Below are 27,482 nucleotides of genomic sequence, written 5' to 3' on the forward strand. Positions count from 1 at the left end.
TTTTCATTTCTCACTCATTATTTTTTCTGTCCTCTTCTGATCTATTTATTCACTCCTCCTCCTCCTCCTCTTTCTCCTCCTCCTCATCTGGAGTCCTTTGTACAGCTTTGGTCTCACTATTACAGAAAAGTTAGAACGGGTTCAACGGAGAGTAACAAAAATGATACCGAGGTAAAAAAAAAAAATCTTATGAACAAAGAGTTAAAGAAATAGATTTATTCAGCCTATCAAAACGAAGAATGCGAGGCGATCTAATAGAAGTGTTTGAAATGTTTAAAGGATTCAGTGATATTAATGCGGAAGATTTCTTTACAATTGACCGATCAAATAGAACAAGAAGAAATCACACTTTCAAGATAAGTGGCAAAATATTCTCATCGCACGAAGCCAAACACTTCTTCAATCGAGTCGTTAATGTTTGGAACTCTCTGCCCTGTGATATCATTGATAGTACAACAGTTACGGCCTTCAAGAATAGATTAGACAAGTATTTTGAATGCAACCAGCAACTAAGATATTACTCATTGTCGTAATAACGTTAAGCTCTTTCGAATACTGGTATCCTTGTCCGTTTTTATCGCCCGGTTAGTGGTAGCAGTAATGGTAGTTCTTTCCTCTTTCCTACATAATTTCCATGCAGTTTTTCCATGCTGCATGGTTCTTTTTCCTTTCCTGCCAGCTTTGGCTGGTGGGGAGGAGCCTTCGCCTTTGGTGTCCTTCATTTTCCACCTTTGATTAGATAGTAAGTGTAGCTTGTCACAAACAGCCTCGTAAGGACCATCAGGTCTGTTGTTGTTTGTTCTTCCTTTGTGTTTCTTTGTGTTCCTCTTTCTTTTTCTCCTCCTGCCATGCTACACGTGCCACAACGGTGACCACAACTCACCACCACCACCACCACCACCATCACTACCACCACCACCAGCATCTTAAAGTAACCTAATGAAGAGGTGACTAAAAATAGGGACCTAAGAGTCTCTCTCTCTCTCTCTCTCTCTCTCTCTCTCTCTCTCTCTCTCTCTCTCTCTCTCTCTCTCTCTCTCTCTCTCTCTCTGTAATTACAGGTTTTGCTTTCCCTCATGAGCATGGGAGGAAGGATAAAACTCTTCCTTTCCTCCTACTCTCCTTCCTTCCTTCTTTCTCTTCCTCCTCCTTCTTCGTGTTCTTCTCCTCCTCCTTTGTACTCCTTCATTCTTCTCCTCTTTATCGTCTTTCCCTTTCTTCATTCTCCACACTTCTTCCTCCTCGTTGTTCTTATCCTGCTTTCTCCTCCTCCTAATCCTTCTTGTTCTTCTCCTTCATCCTCCTCTATCCTCCTCTTCCTCCCCCCTTCTCGTCCTTTTACTTCTCTATCCCCCTACTCTTTTCTCCTTCCCTATCCTCATCTTCATACTCATTTTCGTCCCTCCTCGTACTTTCCCCTCTCTTCTCCTTCCCTATTATCCTCCTCTTCCTTCTTTTCATTCCTCCTCTACCTTCTCCCTTTCGTCCGTCCTCTTCTACCTCTTTCCTCCTCCTCCTCCTCTTCCTCTTTCTGCGTTACTGGGCAAGGTATAATTATTCTTGTGGCCGCGTGTTGCTCGTTACTGCAGGGATGCGTGAAGACTGGACACACGGGACTCCAACCAACAGTGCCAGATTGTCGTACTCAGTCGTTTATATTTCCCGACTTCCTGCCCCAAAACTGTCTTCTGGGCCCCAATAACAAGACTCATTTATAGTTATCGTTAAAAGAGTTGGATCCTGTTGTCTCTTGGCAATGGTTAGGCGTCAAAAACCGGTAGCGTACGACAACGGTGCTGACAATGACAGCATGACCTTCTGCAGGACCTTCTGCGTACGGACGGACGAACTAACGGAAGTGTGTTTAGTCTAATGTCTATAAGTCATGAAGTCAAAAGTCAAAAACTTCAAAACTGTGCTGATGTGTGGATGTGCATTCCTTTCTTTCACAGCGCTTCAAGCCAGCCACGAAAAAAAAAAAAACTAAAATGTCTTATTGCGTGACTATAATTAATAATCGCCTACAAGCGGGTGTGTGGGGTGTAAGTGGGGTGTGGTGAGAAGTGATTGATTTAAATTAGTAGTCTTTTCTCGTTTTCTCTAAATGTTTTTTTTTTTTTCTCTGGTTTGCTCCCAAGCAGTCACGCATAAACCACGCCTCGGCCGTGTCTCCTCCCTCAAACCTGCGTATGACTTGACTTGGTGTATATAGACTTAGTGTTTATGCACGTTCCTGCTTATATATATTTCTATCGCAAAGCATATTTCTATTTCTATGTATATCTTTATCTATGTTTACCTCTATCATGTAAATTATATATATGTAAATAAAAAGTACGCAGGGAAAGTCTACTCGTGAGGTATAAGATGTAGAAGAATCGGAGAAGTTAAGCTTAATAATAATGTTCATGTGTAACCAATAGTCATCCAAAATTAATACCTATAACCAATGAATGAATATGTATGCTTACGGCAATGATGCAAACTAAATCCCTCTCACTAATAAGAGATGAGTTAGTTTATCATCTTCTACTGGCTATATCGTGAGTGTGTGGGTGTTGGTGCTGGGATATAAGAAGCATATGGTAACACTGTTTTTCTTATTCTCTCCCAAGGAATATGCAAGTGGCTACAGCTGTGGCATGTGGAGAGAGAAGAGAGGGACTAACGGTGACTAGACTGACCGAAAACCTAACTCAACTATGCCATTAACAAGCGGTATCTTCAAAGGTATCAAAGGGGCAGGTACGACTGATCTCACAAGCTCCATCGTGTAGCCTAATTTTACGAACACAAAGATACGAAACAAGTACTGAGTGTAAATTAATGTCTCTTTGTTATATATATCTTACCTATTTCTGGTGGTCTGATCTTCTCAATTTACCGGAGCTTATTTACTTCAGTCGTTCCTTTTCTATTTCATTTCATTTATATTTATTTGTCCTTCGTGCATATTTTTTGTGATTTATATTAGTTTCCCATAAAAGTACGTTTTCTTTTAATTTGTCGAGAAGAAAATGTATCTGCGAAAGAGGGAAACAAAATCAAAGAAGAGATAGGGGGGAGAGAGAGAGAGAGAGAGAGAGAGAGAGAGAGAGAGAGAGAGAGAGAGAGAGAGAGAGAGAGAGAGAGAGAGAGAGAGAGAGAGAGAGAGAGAGAGAGAGAGAGAGAGAGAGAGAGAGAGAGAGAGAGAGAGAGAGAGAGAGAGAGAGAGAGAGTGATAGTTTTGCCACCTACTCTGACGTACTTTTCAGTATAAAAATGAATTGAGAGAAGGCTATTACATTCCTTCCATATATATTATTACGAAGGGAAGACACTGAGGAGGGATAACCACCACCACCACCACCTACTACAAGTCAGCATCCTTCCTACTACTCAAATGTCACTAAAACACAGGTAGCCTACATAGGTGAAGGGAGGAGGAACTATACGGAGAATAATAAAAAAAACCTGCCCCGTTCCTATTATGCATTTCTATTCCTAAACCATTTCCAAACTAGCGTTTTATATAATCTGAGTCACTGTTATCTCATTTTAAATGCAATTATCATATAGCACCTATCGCTTCCTCCTTCCTCCTGCCCCTTCTTTTAATTAACCTCTCACCCATGCATTCACCTGAGAAGCTAGACCAGGTGAGGGTATTCCAGGTGATTTTCTCTCATTACACTACTTTTACGTGTTCTATCAAATAATTATATGCATGTTGTCTTTGCTCGGGGTGTACATTCCGTCCATTTCATGTGTTATACGTGTTTCCAAGCTCTTAATTAGCTCACCACCATCACTTTGATCCCATTTTTGTGTCGGCTTGATGCAGAATTGTTATGCACCACTTAATGGTCACTTAATCTAATAATATTAATTTAATCACCAATGTACAATTATGATTTCATCGCTAATTTGCAATAATGACTTCATCCCAAATGATAATCCATAATTTCAACAGTAAATGCAGCATGTACTCTATTTAGAATATTATAATGAGTCCTTCGCCATAATCAAATGTTTATTGACTTGAGACCATAATTCATGAAGTTTTTAATGTCATTGGGTGAACAACAACAACAACAACAACAATACCTGAGCAGCTGTGTGAATTTCCAGCAAAAAGAGGAGTTTGGGAGACAGATGATGGCGCAGGCAAAGACCAAATGAAGATGAGATAAAGTAACAAAAAAGTAACAGAAAAAGTAACGGCTGGTCACAAAATAAAAGGTCTAAGGCTCTAGGGAGTCTAGGCTATACATACATACATACATACATACATACATACATATATATATATATATATATATATATATATATATATATATATATATATATATATATATATATATATATATATATATATATATATTATCATATAATCATCGGCATCAATTTCTCAAGCAGCAGAATAAATAGATGTAATTATTCGAGTCAGAAATGTATGGAATTGAAGAGAACATGTGAATATGCATGAAAAAAAAAAAAAAAAATCGAGAATGGACATGTTTCCGGTTGTAGGAAGAGCCTAGAAATGCACTGTGCCACGTACCAATGATAACGTAGTGCACATATTACGTCCTATAAACCTCTAGTTGACTGGATATTGGAGAGATATCTCAAATTCTTCTCATCTCACGGAGAGAAGCCACCATTAGCTCGTGACGTCATCAGGCTGAAGCGGAGTACAGCAGACGACAGTACCAGTGTTGTGTCCATTGTTTTTTTATCAGCTATGGCCACTCCAGCTCCAAACTGCGCCTAACAGGTATGTTATAGGTGCTTACAGAACACCTAAAGAGTGTTGGAAATGTGTTATGTTATTAAAATGGGAGTGAAATCAACCGATTCGTCTCTGCTCTGCAGGGGGAACTATAGAGAAAAATCAAGGTTGAATTTATATTTGTATTTTGGAAATTTAACAAGCCTAACGTCAGATAGAGAGAATCAATGCCTGAAGATGAATAAAAAGAAAACGAATGCAGACCAATATTTTATAATCAGAGAATAGTTGAGTTCATGAGGGGAAACTAAAGACAATTATTGCAGGATTCACTAGCACAGATAGAAATATCTTACGTGGAGTACTTTTGTCTTGCACACTGGCACGAAGCACCAACGACTGAGGGTTACGTCTCCAGGCATTGCTTGCCACTAGAAACATACACCACAACACGAAATCTCGGAGAAACACAAAGTTGATGACCTCCCGACGTACCTAGTGACGTCACGACCAATCAGCACCCGTTTCCAAGTCACGTGATTTTTCATCAACTTTAATCCATATTTTATATCACATTTACTATTTTACATGAAGAAAAAAATAGTACCATTGCTGAATTTAGGGCTTATTTTATCCGTACAGACAGAAATTGAAATAAATATGTTGACCGGAAACGTGTCCATTCCAATACAAACCAAAGACAAACATTCTCTAATAACATAACAGTGAGTGAACAAGAAAGAAGAGCTAACTTAAAAAAAAAAATATATATATATACCTATATATATATATATATATATATATATATATATATATATATATATAAACATATATATATATAAACGTGTGGAAGTGAACGGCACGTGAAGCAGATAGGCGTTCAGAAATAAAAGCTACATAGCCTAGTCGCCTAAATATCTCGGCAAGAACGTACATTTACTTAGGAACCGTATAGTTTAAATAATTCTAAATTAATTATAAATAAAGAAAGAAAAACGGAGTAAACACACACAAAAAAAGACCCCCCCCCCCCAGGAGAGGTAGGGGATGGACTCGTACTCATATGAAACTCTCAAAGGTGTTATGAATAATAATCCCAACAACAACAATATCCCTTCCATTCCACATTCCCGATTCCTGGAAAGCCACGTACTTTCTCTTAACTAAACAAGACTACTTGCATACACCTGACGCCGAGGGAAAAGCAAACACTGAAAGAAATAAAAGTTAAGAAGAATCACGCCTCCACATTGTTGACATCCCGAGCAGCTGCGTTCCCATATGCGCGACAATGCTTTTTTATTTTTATTTATTTTACAGCAAAGGAAGCAACTCAAGGACAAAAACACACAAACAAAGAACTAAAAAAAAAAATCCCTTTAATCACTGCCCCTATATAAAACAAAATGTGTAATCAATGTAGATGAGTGGCCAAATGAGATCTGATCCTCTCCTCTTAAAAACAATAGCCTACTAACGTTGACTTGTTCGCTCCACTCGTATAGAGAATGGAAGGTGATAATTAAGTTTTAGATGATGAATTTAATTGAATATCGTCATTTGTGGAGGTTGGTGATGGCTTTAAGGGTAGAAAATGATGTATATGCGACGTTTTGGCATCTTAAAAACGATAGCCTACTAACGTTGACTTGTTCGCTCCACTCGTATAGAGAATGAAAGGTGATAATAGTTTTAGATGATGAGTTTAATTGAATACTGTCATTTGTGGAGGTGGGTAATAGCTTTAAGGGTAAAAAAATGATGTATTTACGATGTTTTGGCAATCCTCTATACTTCTTTTTATAGGAGAAGTGATTAGCTGGCTTTTTTTTTTATCATTATTATATTTTTCTGCCCTTGATCTGCTTCCTTTACTGTAAAAAGAAAAAATAATAACAACTTTTAGGGCAGAAACTGATGTATATGGGAAGTTCCGAGTACGACAATTTGGAGAACGAAGAGGAGACTATAGAATGAGAACTCGAATTTAGCGTTGCCAGATTGTCGTGCTCAGCCGCTTATATTTACCGATTTCCGACCTCAAAACAGTCTCCTCCACCTCAATAGTTAGATTTATTTATAGTTATCGTTGAAATAGTTAATTACTGGTGTTTTCCTTTTGCAATAGTTGTGGGGAAACCGAAAAATACAATGCCCTGAGTACGATAATCTGGGAACGTTGGACTCGATAATGTGGAGAGGGGCGCGAGGTAGGGGTGGGCAAGAATCGCTTTTTTGAGAATCGCCGATTCCGATTCCAGAGGCTGTTGGAATCGCTGGTATCGATTCCGGAATCGCTTCCATCGTTCTGCCTCCCGCGCGGCCGGGAGTTGCCAAACGATTCTGGTATCGTCTCCCTGCCGTGGGTCGCTCCTCCTGGGGTCCTCCACCCTTATTTATGTACTGGGCCTGACGGAGGCACGCGCATCTGGCAACACTTGCCTGACGTCACAGACACAGAGTATCGACCAATCAAATGCCGTTTTTCCCTCCACGATGCCATTGTCTGCCAGATTGCCAGGAGAAATTAAGCTAGTGGAATCGTCAAGCCAAGGTATCGATACCAGTCATACCACTCGATACCTGGAAGCTTGAAGCGGAATCGCTGGAATCGATTCCGGAATCGTATCGTGCCCAGCCCTAGCGCGAGGTAGCTGGAAGGAAACACGAGCACGGGAAAGTAGTTTAATTATTCAGTGTGTTACCCGCTAAATCACCGTCCCCTTTGTACCCGTGATCGGAGCGTGTGTCTAAGTCATCAAGGAACATCATGGTAAGGTGTGAGAGGTGTTTTGTTGATTGTTTACTTCATAATATTTAAAAGTTGATTCTCTTGAGTTTCACGTGGAGTGGATGAAGCTTCGTTCGTCTCTCTCTCTCTCTCTCTCTCTCTCTCTCTCTCTCATCTACCTTATATACTACTCATCTCTGTTATGTGCCTTTGGGGTATAAAAAAATGGATAGTTTTAAAATAGGGTAAATAGGCTATGATGATTGGGGCAGTGTAGTGAGGGTGGTGTGAGGAGCTATCTGCTGTTGCCTTTTATACTGCTTATCTCTATTTATCTTTGGGGTATGAAACAAGATGGATAACATTAAAATAGGGTAAATATGATGAATGGGGCAGTGTAGGCCAGGTGAGGGTGGTGTGAGGAGGCTGGCTGCTGCTTGGAGGATGCAGTCTGCCAGATTTCCGCCCCTAGCCTATTATTTTACCAATTTCCGAGCCATAAACCGTCTACTGCGCCTCAATAACTAGATTAATTAATAGTTCTCGTTAAAATGGTTAGTTATTGATGTCCTTTCGTGCTAGTTAAGCGCAGTGGTGGATCCAGCTTCAGGTGAGATATATATATATATATATATATATATATATATATATATATATATATATATATATATATATATACCCACACACACACACACACACACGGTACAGTACAGTAGCCAAATCCATCTGGCGTCGCCTGGTGCGTTTTTTTTTTTTTTTTTTTTTTTTTTTAAAAATACAAATACGATAATGTTCGCAATTTCCGTTATTTGTTTTTTATCTATGTATTATTTCTTTCATTATTATTATTATTATTATTTTTAGTAGTAGTAATAATAATAGTATTGTTATTATTATTATTATAATTAGTAGGCTAATAGTAGTGTTCACAGGAAGGATCCCCCCCCCCAGATCTCGGTGAATCTTTGAAAGGACGTGGTGTGTGTGTGGGTGTGGACCAGTCATCACTCCCAACCCCCTCGTCCCCCTTCACACACTAACAAGCAAAAACACAGTATAATCCCTAATTTGCCGGCCGACTCATTACTAATACTTACTACAAATATCATCCAGCTAACCAGGGCGATAGCTATTATTAACAGATTTATAAACGTGAATTAATAATATAAGCCTCTTGACTCATGCTTTCAGTCTCTTCCCCTCCCTCCCTTTATCTCTGATGACACACACACACACACACACTCACAGAGATTCATTAGTTTCCCCGAACGACAGAGTTAATTAATTTAAACTCGTATTAAAATGAAATCAAATACACTCAATCACACTTATTCGTAAACACACACGCAGTCACCAAAAGAAATTATATATAACATAATTTTATACCTTTACAATAATATACTTGGAAAAAATAGTCTCTGATAGCTCATTAAGTTTTACAATACACGGTCTTCACAAATAATAAAAGTTGTTGATAAGTCATTAAACATCACAATACGCAGGCCTTTTATATAATAGCGTAGCATATAATAGCCTAGCCTTCACCCTCCCAGACAAAGGGCTCGGGTACGCATTGTGGGAGCAAAACACACCGACCCTCGTGCAATAGTTTTTTTTTTTTAATGGTGTTATTGTAGTGACGAGAGAGAGAGAGAGAGAGAGAGAGAGAGAGAGATGCGACTTAAAATTGTTAAATGTACCTGGATGCAAATGTTCAGCGAAAGAATAGAAGCATTATGTAATTGAGAGAGAGAGAGAGAGAGAGAGAGAGAGAGAGAGAGAGAGAGAGAGAGAGAGAGAGAGAGACGTTATGTGAAGTAGATGCAAATGTAAAACAAAAGAATAAAAAGCGTTATCTAATTTGAGAGAGAGAGAGAGAGAGAGAGAGAGAGAGAGAGAGAGAGAGAGAGAGAACTGTGATTAATTAGTATTTGACATAAAGAATGGAAAAAGTGCAGCCTTGTCTACTTGGAAAGGCAACAAAGAGAGAGAGAGAGAGAGAGAGAGAGAGAGAGAGAGAGAGAGAGATTGACATAGATTTACATAGAAAATCAGACCACACAGACCCCATGGTCCAGACTTGGTGGTCTGTCCTTAAACCTAAGTGATTTTACATTAATCAGAAGACTCCAAAACGTTGCATTTCTACTCTAGTTGATATTAAGTTGAAGGAAGTGACGGTCGAGCTTATTTTTGAAGGAGTCAATCGTGTTACACTGGACCACTGACGGTGGAAGCTTATTCCATTCTCGCACTACAACGTTGGTGAAGAAAAATTTGGTGCAGTCTGAATTTACTTGTCTACATCTGAGTTTTACGCCATTGTTCCTCGTGCGCAAAGTGTCATCGATCATAAACAATGTTGATCTGTCTACATTCGTGAAACCATTAAGTATTTTAAAACATTCGATCAGTTTTCCTCAGGCGACGTTTCTCAAGAGAACATGTTAAGGGTAGAAAGCCTTTCTTCGTAGGATTTGTTGCGCAAGGAAGGGATAATTTTCGTTGCCCGACGCTGAACACCTTCTAATTTAGCAATATCCTTTGCTTGGTGGGGAGACCAAAACTGTACCGCATATTCCAAGTGGGGTCTGACTAAACTGTTGTAGAGCAGTATTACATCTTTATTCTTGAATACAAAGTTTCTTTTAATGAAGCCCAACATTCTGTTCGCTTTATTTGCTGCATCGATGCATTGCTGTGAGAATTTGAGGTTTGACGCGATTTTGACCCCAAGTCTTTGACGCATTGAACGCTTTTGAGTTTAACGCCGCGCATTTCGTATTCGAACTTCTTATTCCTCGTTCCAACTTGAAGGACCTGGCACTTGTCTACGTTAAAGGGCATCTCCCATCTATCCGACCAAGCTGAAATTTTGTGCAAATCCTCTTGGGCTTTGCCTGTCTTCGTCAGTGAGAACCGAGTTGCCAATCTTTGTGTCGTCTGCAAATTTACTAATGCGGTTATTGAGTCCAACATCCACGTCGTTGATGTAAATAATGAAGAGCACCGGGCCAAGGACCGAGCCCTGAGGGACGCCACTAGTGACAGGCGCCCACTCTGAGTTAAATCCGTCAATCACTACTCTTTGTTGTCTGTTGCTCAACCAATTCGCGATCCATTGGTTTACTTGACCGTCAATACCTATTTGCTTTAATTTGTAAAGTAATTTATGATGCGGGACTTTATCAAACGCTTTCTGTAAATCAAGATAGACTACGTCCAGTGATTTGGTTACGTCATAAACAGTGAAGAGGTCGTTATAAAAGGTTAATAGGTTTGATAGGCAGGATCTTTTGTTTCGGAAGCCATGTTGTGAGTCCCCAATCAATGAGTGGCTTTCAAGGTAATTCACAATTTTGTCTCTAATTATGCCCTCAAGTAGCTTACCTACAACCGAAGTTAGACTAATGGGCCTGTAATTACCTGGTACTTTTGTGTCTCCTTTCTTGAAAATCGGTGTCACGTTAGCCTTTTTCCAATCTGAAGGGACGATGCCTTGTCGCAAGGACATATTGAATACGGTTGTGAGGGAGGAGAGTATTTCGCTCTTTGTTTCTTTCAGCAGAGTTGGATATACTTTGTCAGGTCCAGGACTTTTATTTGTTTTAAGTGAATGGAGAGCTTTAAGGACTTCATCGGTTGTTATTTCAAAATTAGGCAATGCATGCTCGAGATTTACAATAGTACTGGTGTTGGTGGTAGCGAGAGGAAGACTGTTAGTATTAAACACCGAGGAAAAGTAATTGTTTAAGAGGTTTGCAATGTGTTGGCTGTCAGTCACTAGTGCACCGTCGCTGTTTGTTAAAGGTCCAATACCACTTTTGATCGCCTTTCTGTTGTTTATGTAACTGAAGAAAGATTTCGGATTATTTTACAGTTGGCTGCAATATTTTCTTCGTATCTACGCTTTGCCTGACCTACTAGTCTTTTTACTCGTCGCCTGGCATCATTATAAAGTCTAATGTTTTCGGGCGTGCTTTGTTCTTTCTTTAACCTGTAAAACAATTTTCTCTCATTAACTGATTGTTTAATTTCGCTATTAAACCACGGTGGGCTTTTATTAGTGTTAATTCGCTTCTCGCACAAGGGGACGAATGTGTTCTGCTGAGTGAGTAAGTGATTTAGCCAGGCTTCCTCTACGTTGCCGTCATCTGATAGTTGTATTTCTGTTAGTTTTTGTCGGATTTCTACGAAGTTAGCTCTTTTGAAATTGGGCACCTTTACTTTATTTTCAGTCACTGATGATTGAGCTTTAATGTCGACGCGCACTAATTTATGATCGCAAGAACCGAGGTGTTCTCCTACCGTGACACTACTGACTAGGTTATCTTGGGTCGTTATAACAAGGTCGAGTATATTATTTTGTCGAGTTGGCTCAGAAACCATTTGGCTTAGATAATTTTCTTCTAGAAATTCGATCATTCTATGTGACTCGCCTTCTGTACCTGACAGTGTCGCCCAGTCGATATGGGGGAGGTTAAAGTCTCCTAATATCAGTGAGTCGCTGTTATAGTGACGCCTTAAGACGCTGTACATTTCAAGGTCGTCATCAGTGATTGCCCGGGAGGTCTGTAGGTGACAGATATATTTAAGTTGACTTTTGCAATGTTTACTCGCACAAATGTTCAACGTTACTGTTTCCGGTGTTTTGTCAGTGGGTTGCAAATAGCTTTTGACATAAAGGGCGACGCCACCGCCTCTACGGTTTACACGATCTTTGTTGAAGAGTCTGTAGCCATCTATGTTGTATTCGGAACTTAAATCAATATTTGTGGTGTCGATAAATGTTTCAGTTATAGCAATTATGTCAAAATTTTCTGTTAAAGCAAGACATCTCAGTTCATCAAATTTGTTTCTTAGGCTACGCGCATTGAAACTAAGGATTTTTAAGTTATCTAGAGGCTTGGTAATAGAGGTGGTGGTACTTGCGGGATCACGGTTACGGGTTTGTTGTGATGCACGGCGTCTATTTACACGGGCGGGGTGGAGGGACGTGGCCGTGACTCGTTTTTTGTTCGGATGACACGCACTGCTTCGTTGAGGAGCCTTCCGAGTCTGGCTGCCCCGATGGGAGAAAGGTGCAATCCGTCCCTGTGAAAGAGCTCATTTTGTCCATAGAAATTGTCCCATGCGTTTAGGAACTCCACGTCAAGCTCCCTACAAAGAGTCTGTAAGCGGTTGTTTAGGCTGAAGGCCTTACTGAAAAAGTCGCTCTCCGCCCAAGTCCGTGGTAGAACTCCTGAAATCAAAATGTTAGGGGATTTAGTCTTATACTGCTGGATGAGCCTACGGTACTTCTCCAGGAGTTCCTCAGACCGGGTCGTGGTGACGTCGTTCGTACCTGTGTGAATAACAAACAGTGAATCATTAGTAGCCTGGGGGGAGATCTCCTCAAGAGCAGCAGTTATGTCGTCGATCCCAGCACCAGGATAGCAATAGTTCCGTCTTAGAGAGAGAGAGAGAGAGAGAGAGAATATAACCACCCTTCTCGCCTGTTTCTGCCTGATTGAATATTGCTAGTCTATTCGTACCCAAGGAAACTATAATTATACTCCTTGTCAGAACTTGCTGTGTTGGGGTAAGGCTTGAAGGGCGTCTATTGAAGGTGTCCATATTATTAAACGTAATAACGCCTCTGTTCGCCTGTTGGAAAAGCCTCTCTTCGAAGTTGCCGGTTTTTTTTTATGAACTGTTTTGTGATGCTAGTGATAGTGGTAAAGATTCGTTTTAGTACCGTGCCAGTATTTCATTACCCACCTTATGAAACTTCACTAGCTTATTCCCTATTTTCAACAATAAAAAAAATATAGTCCTTGAACTGGATTTTGAAAGCGTTTCCATGATTGTTGAACGTTTGTAGAAAAGATATATGAAGAGCTAGTGATGTTTCATAAAGTAGGTAATGAAATACTGGCACGGTACTAAAACGAATCTTAAACCCGACATCTGCACCTCGAATTGGAAGAGTCACCCATGTTAATCTGAGACCTTGGGAAATAGTCGTAATGGGAACCCGATACGTTTAAGAATTTTGATCTATCAGTTGTCACGAGCACGACGATTCCCACTCACCTCACACGTCCCTCTCAAAAGCCAAGCACACCACCGCGTCAACCAACCAAAGAACAAGGCACTCACCCTAACATATGTCCTTGTCGGAGTGTGTGTTGAGGTGAAGCAGCCCGTTGGAGGTGGATCCCTTACCTTAATTTCTGCATGCGGGGAGGTACTCACAGGGCTGACACCATGAGAAGCTGTGTAGAGTTGGCGTGAGACTTAATCGGCACTAAGAACACTATCGCGCCAGGTAAACATAAAATCCTCGGGTCACGGTGTCTGCTGGCCACTGATATCGTTTAAACTGAGGTGAGGAGGACAAGGGGAAGGGACCGTTACTAAATTATCGTACTCACCACACAGCATTTACTTATATCTGACCCAAAACTGTCGCACCCACACAAATAACGATACCTAATCATACTTATTGTTTAAACCGTTAATTATTGATGGTTTGTTGTGATCGGTAAGGACAAATCGACGTTACTGTAGCTGATCTGATTATCGTATCTTGGCATGATTATCGCACATCTGGGAACGCTTCTACACTGGTGCTGCCATCATGCGGGCATCTTCGCAATCCGCCTGACATCAAATATGGTGGATATGACCCCGTCTTTCAAATCAGGTAGGTTACGGAGTCCCCCGCGTGAGGGCAGCGCCAGGGTATCTGCTTTCCCAGATGTGCGATCTTACCAAAATACAATAATCAGATTGGCTTTAGGAACGTAGATAAGAAAAATGATCAAGTTACCCCTACAATGAGCCGTTTTCTACCAGTTGATGCTCGATAGGTGGCGTTACAGGCAACTGCATTTGAAACTTTACTGAAGAGGACCATCTGTATAAAGTCTCCTGGGTAGTAGTGGTGCCTCTCGACGATCTAGCCTTCCTGGGATGTTGTGTGGAGCGGCACTTGGTGTTGTATATTTAGCAGTATTTTTTTTATTTTTTTATTACAAGGTTTATTTGCATTTGGAGGTGTGTATTTATTTATTTTATATATTATTTATATTTATTTATTTTATCAGAGAGAGAGAGATTTATCTTCTGAGAGAGAGAGAGAGAGAGAGAGAGAGAGAGAGAGAGAGAGAGAGACTCGCCTAGGGGTATCCAGTGTATATTAGCTGGACATCACAAAACCCTGATATTGGGGCGCTGTTACCTTGGGCATTTAAACCCTGAAGCCTTTAAGAGATAATAAATAATAAATTACGAATAAGTGAAACGTGCTAAAGTTATGATTAATAAAAAGTAAATGAAAGTCTGAGTAATAATATTTACACAGGAGACAACAAAAAATAAATAAAAATAAAATATTACCGTACCCAGCGTTGTACTATTAATAAATCACCCGTCCTTGCTTATGGAGAGAGAGAGAGAGAGAGAGTGTGTGTGTATGTGTGTGTGTGTGTGTTTAAGGGCCGCTTTCACACTCTTTGTTTGTTTTGATCGTTACCTATGGCGGCGATCGACGCTATAGTTTTCCACGTGAAACTGGCCTATGGGGTAGTGGCGGCTGCAGAGGAAGCGAGAGGTGTTGAGTGTGTGCCAAGGTGCGGGGCTGGGCTAACCCCGCAGCCACCACTTCCCCATCGGCCAGTTTTACGTGGAAATAATACTGCGGCGATCGCCTCCATTGGTAGCGATCAAAACAAACAAAATGACTGTGAAAGTGGCCCTAAGAGGCTTCGAGCGGCACGTGGCCCAGCGATGAGAAGCGCATTAAAAGTAATTACTCCGCCCAACAATAAAATGCTGTGATCATGTAGAGGTTTCATACTTATTAGTGGATCATCTCTCTCTCTCTCTCTCTCTCTCTCTCTCTCTCTCTCTCTCTCACACACACACACGCGCGCGAATTGCCGACATGATGATTTTTTATTTTTGCCGCATAATAATGATAATAATGATAAAATTAATGATGACAATAATGATAGTAATATTTCTGCCACCAATACCACCAACACGTTCACGATCATCACCACCAGTACCATAACAACTTTTATTACTTCTACTTCTACTACTACTACTACTACTACTACTACTACTACTATCACCCACTTCCACATATAACTACAACTACTGCTTCTGATACCAATACAAATAACTTCTGCTAATACTAATACAAATAATTCATAAAGGCATTCCAGGGAGGTATTTCAAGTCACACACAGTATCACAAACCTTACTTAATAAAAAAAAAAAATATCGAACGTTTGCTTTGTGGCAGGCGCTCAGCCAGGTGGAGATCGTTTGATTAATTCCTCGACCGTAAAAGTAAACTCTCAGGTACGCGGCATCAAAGGAGAGAGAGAAAGGGTGGAGAGAGGGGCCGATGTTGTGTCGCTCCTGGCCGGGATCTCAGTAACCTAACCTAACCTAACCTCGCTCTCAATATGTGTGTAGAAGGATGGATATGAAGGGAAGGAGGACAATGAAAAAGATAGATCCAGGGTTAGTGGGATATTTTACCTCTACATTATGAAACGACCTTACATGGAGGAGTTGATTTTTTTACTTTATTTATGCTTGGAAAGAAGAGAATTTGGAGAGGGAAGAATAGAATGAAGAAATGGCGGACAGGGGACAGGGTAGATAGACAGTTACTAGGATATTTCAGCTAGTTAACTTTACCTACATTACGAAACTTGATCTGGCGTGGACATCGATTGAAGGAGCTGATTTTTCTTCGGTCACTTAGGTCAATATGTGTTCAGAAGGACGGAAATAGTGGATGGTAGGATAGGGGAGAGGATAGATAGGGAATTACTGGGATATTTTACCTTTTTAACTTTTAGCGACATCTCACGTGGAAACTAATTGACGAGGTGTTTTTCTTTGATTAGTTTTGTCATTATATGTGTTCAGAAGGATGGGAAAAGGGGAAGGCAGGACAGGAGAGAGGGTAGATAGAGTTGCTTGGATATTTCACCTCTTTATCTTTTAGCTGTATTATCAACTTGCTCTGACGTTGAATCTAATTGAAGGAGTTGATTTATTTGATTGTCTGTATAAGCTGAAAAAGAAGGTAATTTGGAGACTGAAGGGTGATCATACGAGGGAAGGCGAGAGGGTTGAATGGTTACTGGCTTAACTTGAGTGTCATTATGAAATTTGTCCTCGCGTGGAAACTGATTAAGAGGAGCATATATATGTTTGGAAGTAGGGAAGGAGCGAGGGGAAGGAGAGAGGGCAGAAGGGTGAGTGAGTACCTTTGCTGATAATCTGTACTTTAGGTCATTGCGAGTGTTCTGGCGTGATAATGCAATCCAGTAACTTCTCTTTACCGGCAAAATCTGTTTATGGTTCGGGAAGTAGGAGAGAGAGAGAGAGAGAGAGAGAGAGAGAGAGCAGAGGGTTGGTTACTTACTGAAGACCTCACTAGAAGGAATGTTATGATACTGTTCTGATTTGGTAATACATCTGAGTGCCTTCCTTTCATCGCCCTCGGCTTATGTTTAGACAGAAGGAGGAATGTAAGGAAGGGGATAGGAAGAAAGGGAGAGAGAGGGAAGCAGAGAGGGAGAGAGGAAGGAAGGGGCAGAGAACGGGTTGATTTCTACAGAGTTACTGATTTATTAATAACATAACATTTGAGTGACTTGTTTCCCCTCATCGTCAGTTTATGTTTAGAAAGAGGAAGGAGTGAAGGGAGGAGAGAGAGAGAGAGAGAGACGGCAGTAGAGGAGAGATAAAGGAAGGGATTATTACTTTTATTTCTACTGAGTTACCGACATTTGAGTAACTTGTTCCCTTCGTCGTCAGGTTATGTTTAGAAGAAGGGAGGAGGGAAAGGGAAGGAAGAGAAGTAGAGAAGGACAGTGGAAGAAAGGGCAGATGATTGTTTGATTTCAAGAGTTACTGACTTATTGATGCACTGTCATTTTATGTTAAGGAGGAGGGATGAATGGAGGGAGAAAGGAAGAGAGGGAGGAAAGTAGAAAAGAGAGAAAGAAAGGGCAGAGGACCGTTTGATTTCTACCGAGTTACTGTTTCCTTCCGCGTTAGTTTATGTTCAGGAGGAGGAAGGAATGGAAGGAGAAAGGAAGAGAGGGAGGGAAGTAGAAAAGAGAGAAAGAAAGGGCAGAGGACCGTTTGATTTCTACCGAGTTACTGTTTCCTTCCGCGTTAGTTTATGTTCAGGAGGAGGAAGGAATGGAAGGAGAAAGGAAGAGAGGGAGGGAAGTAGAAAAGAGAGAAAGAAAGGGCAGAGGACCGTTTGATTTCTACCGAGTTACTGTTTCCTTCCGCGTTAGTTTATGTTCAGGAGGAGGAAGGAATGGAGGGAGAAAGGAAGAGAGGGAGGGAAGTAGAGAAGAGAGGAAGAAAGGGCAGAGGACCGTTTGATTTCTACCGAGTTACTGTTTCCTTCACCCTGCAGTTTATGTTCAGGAGGAGGAAGGAATGGAAGGAAGAAAGAAGAGGGGGAAGTAGAGAAGAGAAAAAAGGGCAGAGGACCGTTTGATTTCTACCGAGTTACTGTTTCCTTCCGCGTTAGTTTATGCTCAGGAGGAGGAAGGAATGGAGGGAGAAAGGAAGAGAGGGAGGGAAGTAGAGAAGAGTTTGATTTCTACTTACTGTTTGTGTTTGTTCCGCGTTAGTTTATGCTCAGGAGGAGGAAGGAATGGAGGGAGAAAGGAAGAGAGGGAGGGAAGTAGAGAAGAGAGGAAGGGAGAGCAGAAGAGTATTTGATTCCTCGAGGCTTTAACTTACGGAACATCACGAAAGAGCCCCCATTACCAACACATATTTATAAAGAAGGAAGGGAAGTAAGGAAGGGAAGGGAGGGAGGGAAGGCAGAGGGATTAGATTGGCTCCTATAGACGCTCCAACTTTTCTTATCAATATTATAAAACTTTTCTTCATATGGAAAGTGCGCACATATATTTTTTTTACCCTTCCTCAACCCGGGACTTTCGATAAGGGATTGCCGAGCTGCGTTTGGGACCGAAGTAGCTTTTCTGGGAAGCTAACAGACAAACAGAAAAAAAAAGAGATGATGGACTTGCTCTTTTGCGGAACGCGTCTGCAATTTGTGTATCTGTTCTGTCTGCCTATTATCACTCTTTGTTTGTCTCACTGTGTCTATCAAGCTGTCTGTGTCTGTCTCTTTGTCTGTCTGTCTGTCTAAGGCACAAGAATGATACTGGCCTTTTTTCTGTGTGTCTGTTTTTCTGTCTGTCTCTGTGTCTGTCTATCAATCTGTCTGTCTATGTCTCACTGTCTATCTGTCTGTCTATCTGTTTGTCTTAGGTAGGAAAACGTATCTGACATTTTCTCTCCCTTCCTCTCTCTTCTTGGGTATTAAACAGGTAAGGGAAAAAGCGGAGGAGGAGGAGGAATAATTCACACTCTTCTCCATCACCTAAAACAAAGCTTGATGGAGCAGGGAGGATGCGCTTCAGAGGGAAGTAGAATAATATATGAAGCGTAGGTATGTGAGGTTGTCTTGGTTATGACTTCTTAAAATGCTAAAACACTTCTATTCGTGGGAGGAAAGTGGCGGTAGGGAACCCTGTTTTTAGAATCAGGCGGGTTAAGCGTTAAATATATTGCCGGTTGGTTTGTGCAATATATATGTACTTATGTGAGGTTGTCTTGGTCATGACCTCTTAAAACACCAAAACACTGCTATTTGTGAGAGAAAAGTGGAGGTATAATAGTTTGTGTTTAGAATATGATGGTTCACGGTTAAATAAGTTGTCAGTTGGTGGTGTCAAGGCTTTATAACTTGAAAAAAACATCTTTATTTATAGGAGGACAACTGATGATAGTGGTTTGATTTTAGAATTTATTGATTTATTGTGTTAGTGGTGCCAAGGCTTCAGAACATCAAAAAACATCTTCATTTATAAGAGGAAATTGTTAATATTAGAATGTGTTAGTAATATGATAGCTCACGCATCAGTATATTGTTTGTTGTGGTGTGGCAAGACATCAGCATCAAGGGGTGTGGCAAGGCATCAGAATCTAGGGGTGTGGTAAGGCATCAGAATCTAGGGGTGTGGTAAGGCATCAGAATCTAGGGGTGTGGCAAGGCATCAGAAACGTAATAATTTTGTGGGAGGAGAGTGTTGGTAAGGGTTTGCGTGTTAATATTTGATGGTTCGCGGTTAGATATATTATTTGGTGGTGGTGTTAAGATCTTGGAACATCAGAAACGCTATAATATTTAGGAAGGGAAGTGTGGGAAGTGTTTGGCGTTGGAATTTGATGGGTCACTGAGAAATATATTGTGTGTTGGTGCATCTCAAGGCTTCAAGACACAAAAAACACCTTCATTTGTAAGAGGAGAGTGTTAGTAATAGATTGCGTTAAAAATTTGATGGGTCACGGATAAATATATTGTGTGTTTGTGTGTCAAGACTTCAAGACATAAGAAACACCTTCATTTGGTTCACGGATGAATATATTGTGTGTTGGTGTATGTTAAGACTTAAAAAACACAAGAAACACCTTCATTTGTAGGAGGAGAGTGTTCGTAATAGATTGTGTTGGTAATTTGATGGTTCACGGTTGAATATATTGTGTGTTGGTGCATCTCAAGGCTTCAAGACACAAAAAAACACCTTCATTTGTAGGAGGAGAGTGTTAGTAATAGATTGTGTTGGTAATTTGATGGTTCACGGTTGAATATATTGTGTGTTGGTGGTGTCAAGACCTCAGAAGAATAAAAACTGCTCTTTTCGTGATAGGAAAGTGCGAGTAATGGTTCGTGTGTTAGATTTTGATGCTACACATTAGGTAAAGTGTGTGTGGGTTGGCGTAAAGGCTTCAGAAGTCCAGAAACACCTTTATATATCGGAGAAAATGGATGGTAACGGCTTGTTTTTATAATTTGATGTTCTTCTGTTTCCTTTTTTTGCGCCCTTGAGCTGCCTCCTTTCCTATAAAAATAATATAAATTGTTGGTTGGTTCGTTGCTGTTAAGTCGTTAAAACACAAGTAATACCATTTATTTGCTAGAAGAAAGATGATAATGGTCCGTGTTTAATGGTTTAGAACTTTAGAAGATTAGAAGTTAATTATTTGTGAGAGAGAAAAAAATATTGGTAATAGTCCGTGTTTGATAATTTAGACTTTAGAAGCTTAGAGGTCACAGTTCGGTGTTATGAGGTGGACTGACATTGACGTTGGGGTGACACGCGGGGTACCTTGTCCTCCGTCTGGTGGGGTGCATGGCAAGGTGTTCAGGTGGTCACAGGTATTGGGAAGGCGCTGCTGTATTCAGTGTTACAGGTGACGAATTGCTTGGGTCACACGTTCATTTTGCGGTGTTGTGTTGTGTTGGTGTGGTATTGTGTTAGTGTGGTGTGGTGTGGTGTTGGTGTTATTGTAGTGTGGTGTTGTGGTGTGGTGTGGTGTAGTGTGATGTGGTGTGGTGTGGTGTAGTGTGATGTGGTGTGGTGTGGTGTGGTGTGGTGTGGTGTGGTGTGGTGTGGTGTGGTGTGATGTGGTGTGGTGTGGTGTAGTCTGGGTTTCCTTTATTCTTCTTGTATGTCTCTTTGGTTGTTTGTCTTAATTTCTTTCTTTTTCTTTCTGTGTCTATCTCTTCATTTATATTTTACTATCTTCCAATATTTTTCTTTGTCTGTCTCTGTCTTTCTTTCTATAATACCGATTTTAATGGGAAATATCGGAACGCACTCTTATATCCTTTTTTTCTTTCTTTCATTCCTCATGTCCATTTCTGTCTTCAATGTAGTGTAGTAAAGTGTAAAGTAGCACCATCCGTCTTCACCCGTCATATCCCTTTTAATACTTGTATATCGACCCTCCACTTCCACAAGAGCCTTACTGTAAGTCTATCTATTTTATTGGTATTGATGCATCATTGATCTGGCTACACTTTGTTGTCGACGCGAACGCCACCTCTCTTTTTCTGGTCTGGTTTTGCTGGTTCAAGAATTTATGTCTGCGACGTTCGCGTATTAATCTTTGTAAAGTGGAAGTAATGTTGCGATGATGAGTGGGTTGCATGGAAGGAAGGAAGGAAGGAAGGGAGAGGGAGGAAGGAAGGAGGGTAGGTAGGTCGGTTGGAAGGAAGGAAGGAAGGAAGGAAGGAAGGAAGGAGGGTAGGTAGGTCGGTTGGAAGGAACGAAGGAAGGAAGGAAGGAAGGAAGAGAAAAGAACGAAAGAACAAAGAAAGAGAGAAAAAGGTATAAAAATAAAAAAGGCAGAAAGGAAGGAAGGAAAAATAGAGAAAGAGAAAGAAAAAAAGAAAGAATGAAAGAAAATGAAGAGAAAAAGGGAAAAAGAAAGAAAGGAAGGAAGGAAGGAAAAAAGAGAGAAAGAGAAATAAAGGAGAAAAAAGAAAGAAAATGAAAAATGAAAGAAGGAAGGAAGAAAAGAAAGAAAAACAAGGAAAAAGAAAGCACGCAAGAAAGAAAAAGAGAAACGAATGAACGAACGAATAAATGAAAGAAAAGAAAGAAGAAAGGCAAGTGATAAATAGGGAATGAATGAATGAAGGAAGGAAGGAAGAGATTAAAATACGAGTCCCTTTCACACCTGTCTTCTTCTCCTCTTCTCCCCGCCTCTTACACGCCTCTCCTTACCTGTTAAATTCATACACACATACATAGACCAAGAGCCATGCATACGGTAGGAGAAAGCCAATTAGTGATCAGGTGGTGGTGGTGGTGGTGGTGATGGTGGTGGTGGTGATGATGGTGGTGGTGGTGGTGGTGGTGGTGGTGGTGATGGTGGTGGTGGTGGTGGTGGTTTCCCTTTTTCCTGCCCTTTCTTTTCCCTTTTCCCCTCCGTCTTCTCTTTCCGTTTCCCTGTTTTTTTTTTTCTACGTCTCTCCTCTCCCTTCCCTTCTGGTTTCTTCTCTTCCATTCACTCCCCTTCCCTTCCCTTCCCTTCTCTTCCTTTCCCTTCCTTTTCCTTCCCTTCCCTTCCCTTCCCTTCCCTTTTCTTCCCTTCCCTTTCCTTTCCTTCCTTTCCTTTCCCTTTCACTCCCTTTCCCTTCACTTCCATTATATTCCCTTCCCTTCCCTTCCCTTCCTTTCCTTTTCCTTCCCTTCCTTTCCTATACCGTCCCTTCACTTTCCTTCCCTTCCCTTCCTTTCACTCCCTTCCCTTCCCTTCCCTTCCCTTCCTTTCACTCCCCTTTCTTCCCTTTCCTCCTCTCCGTTCCCTGCTGGTTTCTTCTCTTCCCTTTCCTTCCCTTCCCTTCCCTCCCTTTCCATTCGTTTTACTTTCCTTTTCCCGTAACAAGCCACCCTCAACCTCTTCCTCTTTCCTTTCCATCGTCTCTTCCTCTTCCTTGTTCTCCATCCCACCTTTCTTCACTAACGTACCAATCTTGTCCCTCTCTTCCTCCTTCTTCTTTCCCGTCTTCTTTTCCTTTCCCTGGGTTCATCTGGAAAGTAAAATGGTGTTGCAGAGAAGGAAAAATAAAATGAGTGTAGAGTTAGAAATGAGAAAAAAGGTGAGAATGGGATAAGTAGGTAAGGGAGGGCTGGATGGAGTGAAAGGGAGATAGGTAAGTTAGGTAGGTATAGGTAGGTAGGTTAGTATGGGTGAATGAAGGAGGGAGGGAGGAAGGGATAAAGTGAGAAAGATAGATGGGAGGAAGAAATAAAGAAAGAGATAAAAAGAAGGAAGGTAAACAGAGAGATCAAGGAAAGAAAGAAGTAAGAAAGAAAAAAGGAATGGAATAAAGAATGAAGAAAGAAAGGAAGAAAGGGAGATAGGAAGGAAGAAAGGAAAGGAAAAAGGGAGAGAGGGAAGACAGGCAGGCGAGACTTCCCTAATAACACACACACACACACACACACACCCACAGACACACACACCCACCCACGACAACCCCCTACCCCCCACACACACGCCTGCGCACCCACTCATAACCAATAAATAACACACACACACACACACACACACACACACACACACACACACAACCACAACCATCCCCGACATCCCCCTCCCCTACCCCACACCCACACACCTGGACACACTCATTCCCAGTAATTAAAACACACACACATGCACACACACACCTCGTTACTAATTAATCAAGGTGCCGCACAGGTAAACATTAGTTCTTGTCGGCCGCGTGATATATTGCGACTTGGGTGACATCTCTCTTCCCAGCTTTTGTGTGTGTTATGGCCCCTTGTCGATGTTGGGTTATGAATGAGCGTTTTTTTCCCCTTGATTCATACTTCTTCTTCTTCTTCTTCTTCTTCTTCTTCTTCTTCTTCTTCTTCTTCTTCTTCTTCCTTTCCCTATTTCTCTCTTTTCTTATCTTTTTCCTTTTTTGTTTTGTTATTTTGTTATTCATTTTTTGTTTTGTTTTTGTTTTATTTTTGTTTTGTTATGAATAGCGTTTTTTTTCGTGATTCATACCTCTTCTTCTTCTTCTTCTTCTTCTTTTCCCTACCTCTGTTTTTCCTTATCTCCTTCCTTTTTTGTTTTCCTTTCTACTTCTTCTTTTTTTCTTTTCCCCTTCTCTCCTTCTTCCTTGTTTCTCATTTTCCTGTCTCTCTCTCTCTCTCTCTCTCTCTCTCTCTCTCTCTCTCTCTCTCTCTCTCTCTCTCTCTCTCTCTCTCTCTCTCTCTCTCTCTCTCTCTCTCTCTCTCTCTCTCTCTGACAATTTTTATTTTCTTCCTTATACTTTTTTCTTCTCTCTCTCTCTCTCTCTCTCTCTCTCTCTCTCTCTCTCTCTCTCTCTCTCTCTCTCTCTCTCTCTCTCTCTCTCTCTCTCCTTATCTCCTTCCTTTTTTGTTTTCCTCTCTCTTATTTTTTTCCTTTTTCCCTTCCCCCTTCTTCCTTGTTTCCCATTTTTCTCTCACTTCCTTATTTCCTTTCCCCTCTTTTATCCTTCTCTGTATGTTCGTCTTTTGCTACCTTTTCCTTTTTCCCTCTTTTCCTCCCTCTCTCCCTCTTTACTTTCTCGTTTTCCTGCTCCTTATCTTTACCTTTTCCCTCCGTTTCTCCTTTCTACACCTTCTTTTTCCTGCTTCACACCCCCTTGCCTTACTTCTTTCTTTCTTTCATTTATTCGTTCGTTCATTCGTTTCTCTTTTTTTTCTTGCGTGCTTTCTTTTTCCTTTTTTTCTTTCCTTATTTCTTTTCTTCCTTTCTTTTTTTCTTTCTTCCTTTTCTTTCTTTCTTCCTTTCTTTCTCTTCATTCTCCTTTTTCCTACTCCTTTCCCTTTCCCACTCCATTCATTTTCATTTACCTACCCCTTCTTTTCCCTTTCCTCTTTTCTTCCCTTTCTTCTTCTCCCCTTCCCTCCCTCTCTCCCTCTTTTTCATTCTTACGTTTCACTTTTCCTATCCCTCTCGTTTTCCTCTCCTTCCTTTTCCCTTCGCGTCCCCTTTTCTTACCCCTTTCTTTTGTCCCTTCTTCTTTCTACCTCCCTACCTTTTCCTCTACCCATCTCCTATTCCCTTCTTTCCTCCCTTCGGCTCCCTATGTTTCCCTTATCCTTCCTTTTCCCACCTCACCTTAATCTCTTTTCCTACGTTTCCCTTTTTCCCGCCCCTTCCTCTTCTTCCTTTTGCTCCTTCCTCCCATTCTTTTCCAACCTTATTTTTTATCCGTTTCCAGTTGCTTCGTTTCTCCCCTCTCTCTCTCTCCCTCTCCCTTCGATTTCGTTACCCTAATCCTAGCCTATCAACACTCTCTCTCTCTCTCTCTCTCTCTCTCTCTCTCTCTCTCTCTCTCTCTCTCTCTCTCTCTGACACCTGACAAAAGAAATGGAGAGGTCTTAGTGAGATCTCTTGTTCCTCTCTCTTGTCACCTTTCTCTTCCCTTTCTCTTCCCCTCTAGAATCCGGGTTGATAGGTGGTCTTTAGGAGAGCATGTTAGAAGTCCCTTCCCTTCCCATCTCTTCCCTTCCGTTCCCTCTCAATCCCTTCCCATCCCTTCCCTTCTCTTCCTTTCCTTTCCTTTCCTTTCCTTCCCTTCCCTTCCCATCTCTTCCCTTTCGTTCCCTCTCAATCCCTTCCCTTCCCTTCCCTTCCCTTCCATTCCTTTCATTTCCGTTCAGTTTCGTTCCTTTCCCTTCCCTTTCCTTTCCTTCCCTTTCCCTTCCCTTCCCTTCCCTTCCCATCTCTTCCCCTCCCTTTCCTTCCTTTCCCTTCCTTTCACCCCTTCCCTTCCCTTCCCTTCCCTTCCCTACCCGTATTTTTCTCTATTCCTCCCCCTCCTTTCCACCCCTTTCATTTCCTTCTCCCTTTTTTCTTTTCCTCCTTTCTTCCATTTCCTTTCCCTCCCTTGTTTGCATTGCTCCCTCCCTCCCTCCCTCCCTCCCTCCCTCCCTTTGTCTCTTCGCTGCCCTTCATATCCTCCTCCACGTTACTCTCGCCTTCCTCTTCTCTTCCTCCCATCCCTCCTCCCCCCCACCCCCTCCCTCCCCCTCCCTCTCTCCCTCCTCTTCAGATCTTCGAGTTCTCTCTCACTACTTCTTCGAGTACTCTCTTCGACTCTTGTTCCCACCTCTCTCTCTCTCTCTCTCTCTCTCTCTCTCTCTCTCTCTCTCTCTCTCTCTCTCTCTCTCTCTCTCTCTCTCTCTCTCTCTCTCTCTCTCTCTCTCTCTCTCTCTCATTTGTTTTTCTTCTTTCATTGCTGCTTTTTTTCTTTTTCTGTTTTTTATTTTATTTATCTTATTTGTTTTCATTATTTTCTATCTTTTCCTTCATTTTTTCTTTCTTTTCCTCTTGTCAATTCCTTCTTTTCCTTCGTTCATTCTCTTTTTCTTTTTTTTCCTTTTTTTTTTTCTTTGTGCTCATTTTTTCTCAGTCGCAACTTTCCTCCTCTTTCTCATCTTCTTCCTCCTCCTCTTTCTCTTCTCCTTCTCTTCCTCCTTCTCGTTCTCCTCCTCCCCCTCCTCCTTCTCCTCCTCCTCCTCATTTTTCTTTCACTTAGGAACTTCCGTGTGTGTGTGTGTGTGTGTGTGTGTGTGTTCATCGTCATCTTTATCTTCTTCTTCTTCTTCTTCCTCTTCCTCTTATTCTTTTTCTTTTTCTTTTCTTTTCCTTTCCCTTTTTCTTTTTCTTTACCTTTTCCTTCTTTTCCTTCTTCTTCTTCTTCTTCTTCTTCTTCTTTTGTATAATGAAAACTTACTTGAAGCATCTCTTAGCCGGCCTCCTCCTCCTCCTCCTCCTCCTCCTCCTCCTCCTTTGTGTCTTCCGGAGGCCTTCTTGTTTGGGCTTCCTTTTATTCATCTTATTTATGTTTGTCTTCTTTTATTGTCTCGTTCAAGTTTGTTTTTCTTTTTTTCTTTGTTTTCTTTTTTGCTTTTGTTCTCAAGGTTTTAATTACTTTTGCAGGCTCAAGATGGTGTATGTGTGTGTGTGTGGGGGGGGGGGGGTTGTGTGTGTGTGTGTGTGTGTGTGTGTGTGTGTGTGTGTGTGTGTGTGTGTGTGTGTGTGTGTGTGTTATATTTTTTATTTATATAGGCCGGAAATATGATAATGGAAGTTTTTTTTGTCATCACTAATCATTATTCTTGTTTTTTTTTTGTTCTTCCGTTTTTGTTTTATGGTGCTTTTCTTTTTCCTTTTCTTTTTTTTTTCTTTTTTTTTTCAATTTTCTTCATTACATCCACAACATATTTTTCCTCTTTTGTTTTCTTCTCAGTTTCTCTTTTTTTTCTTGTTTTTGTTTTTGTTTTGGTACGTAGTTGTTATTTTTTTATTATTTTGGTGGCTATTGTTTTTCTTCCTTCTTTTTTTCTTCTTCTTCTTCTTCTTCCTTTTCTCTATCTTCTCTTCCCCCTCCTCTTTTTCTTCATCACTTACTTTCAATTTCATTTTCATCTCATTTCAGTATCCTCGTCTCTTCTTCAGTCTTTCGCGCACAATAAATCTCTAGTGTTTTAATTATACTTTTTCTTTATTTTTTACTCATTCCTGTTCTTGTTCTCCTTATTCTTCATCATTTTACGCACATTTTCTTTATTTTTATCTATTTCACTATTCTCATCTCTGCTTCTTCAGTCTTTTGCGCACTAT

The 27,482-nt window shown here is 40.9% G+C and overlaps 1 protein-coding gene across 1 annotated transcript in view; it reads right to left on the minus strand.

Annotated features, from left to right (window-relative positions):
• The window catches only part of LOC127007798 (uncharacterized), a 38,047-nt gene extending 24,255 nt beyond the window's left edge, over window positions 1-13,792 (minus strand). Inside the window, exon 1 of the mRNA XM_050879115.1 lies at window positions 13,653-13,792. The gene's annotated coding sequence lies outside the window, so the exon portion shown is untranslated. The remainder of the gene's footprint in view (window positions 1-13,652) is intronic.
• Between the last annotated feature and the right edge of the window lie 13,690 nt (window positions 13,793-27,482).

This window comes from Eriocheir sinensis, chromosome 36 (assembly GCF_024679095.1).
Source record: "Eriocheir sinensis breed Jianghai 21 chromosome 36, ASM2467909v1, whole genome shotgun sequence".
Classification (NCBI taxonomy): domain Eukaryota; kingdom Metazoa; phylum Arthropoda; class Malacostraca; order Decapoda; family Varunidae; genus Eriocheir; species Eriocheir sinensis.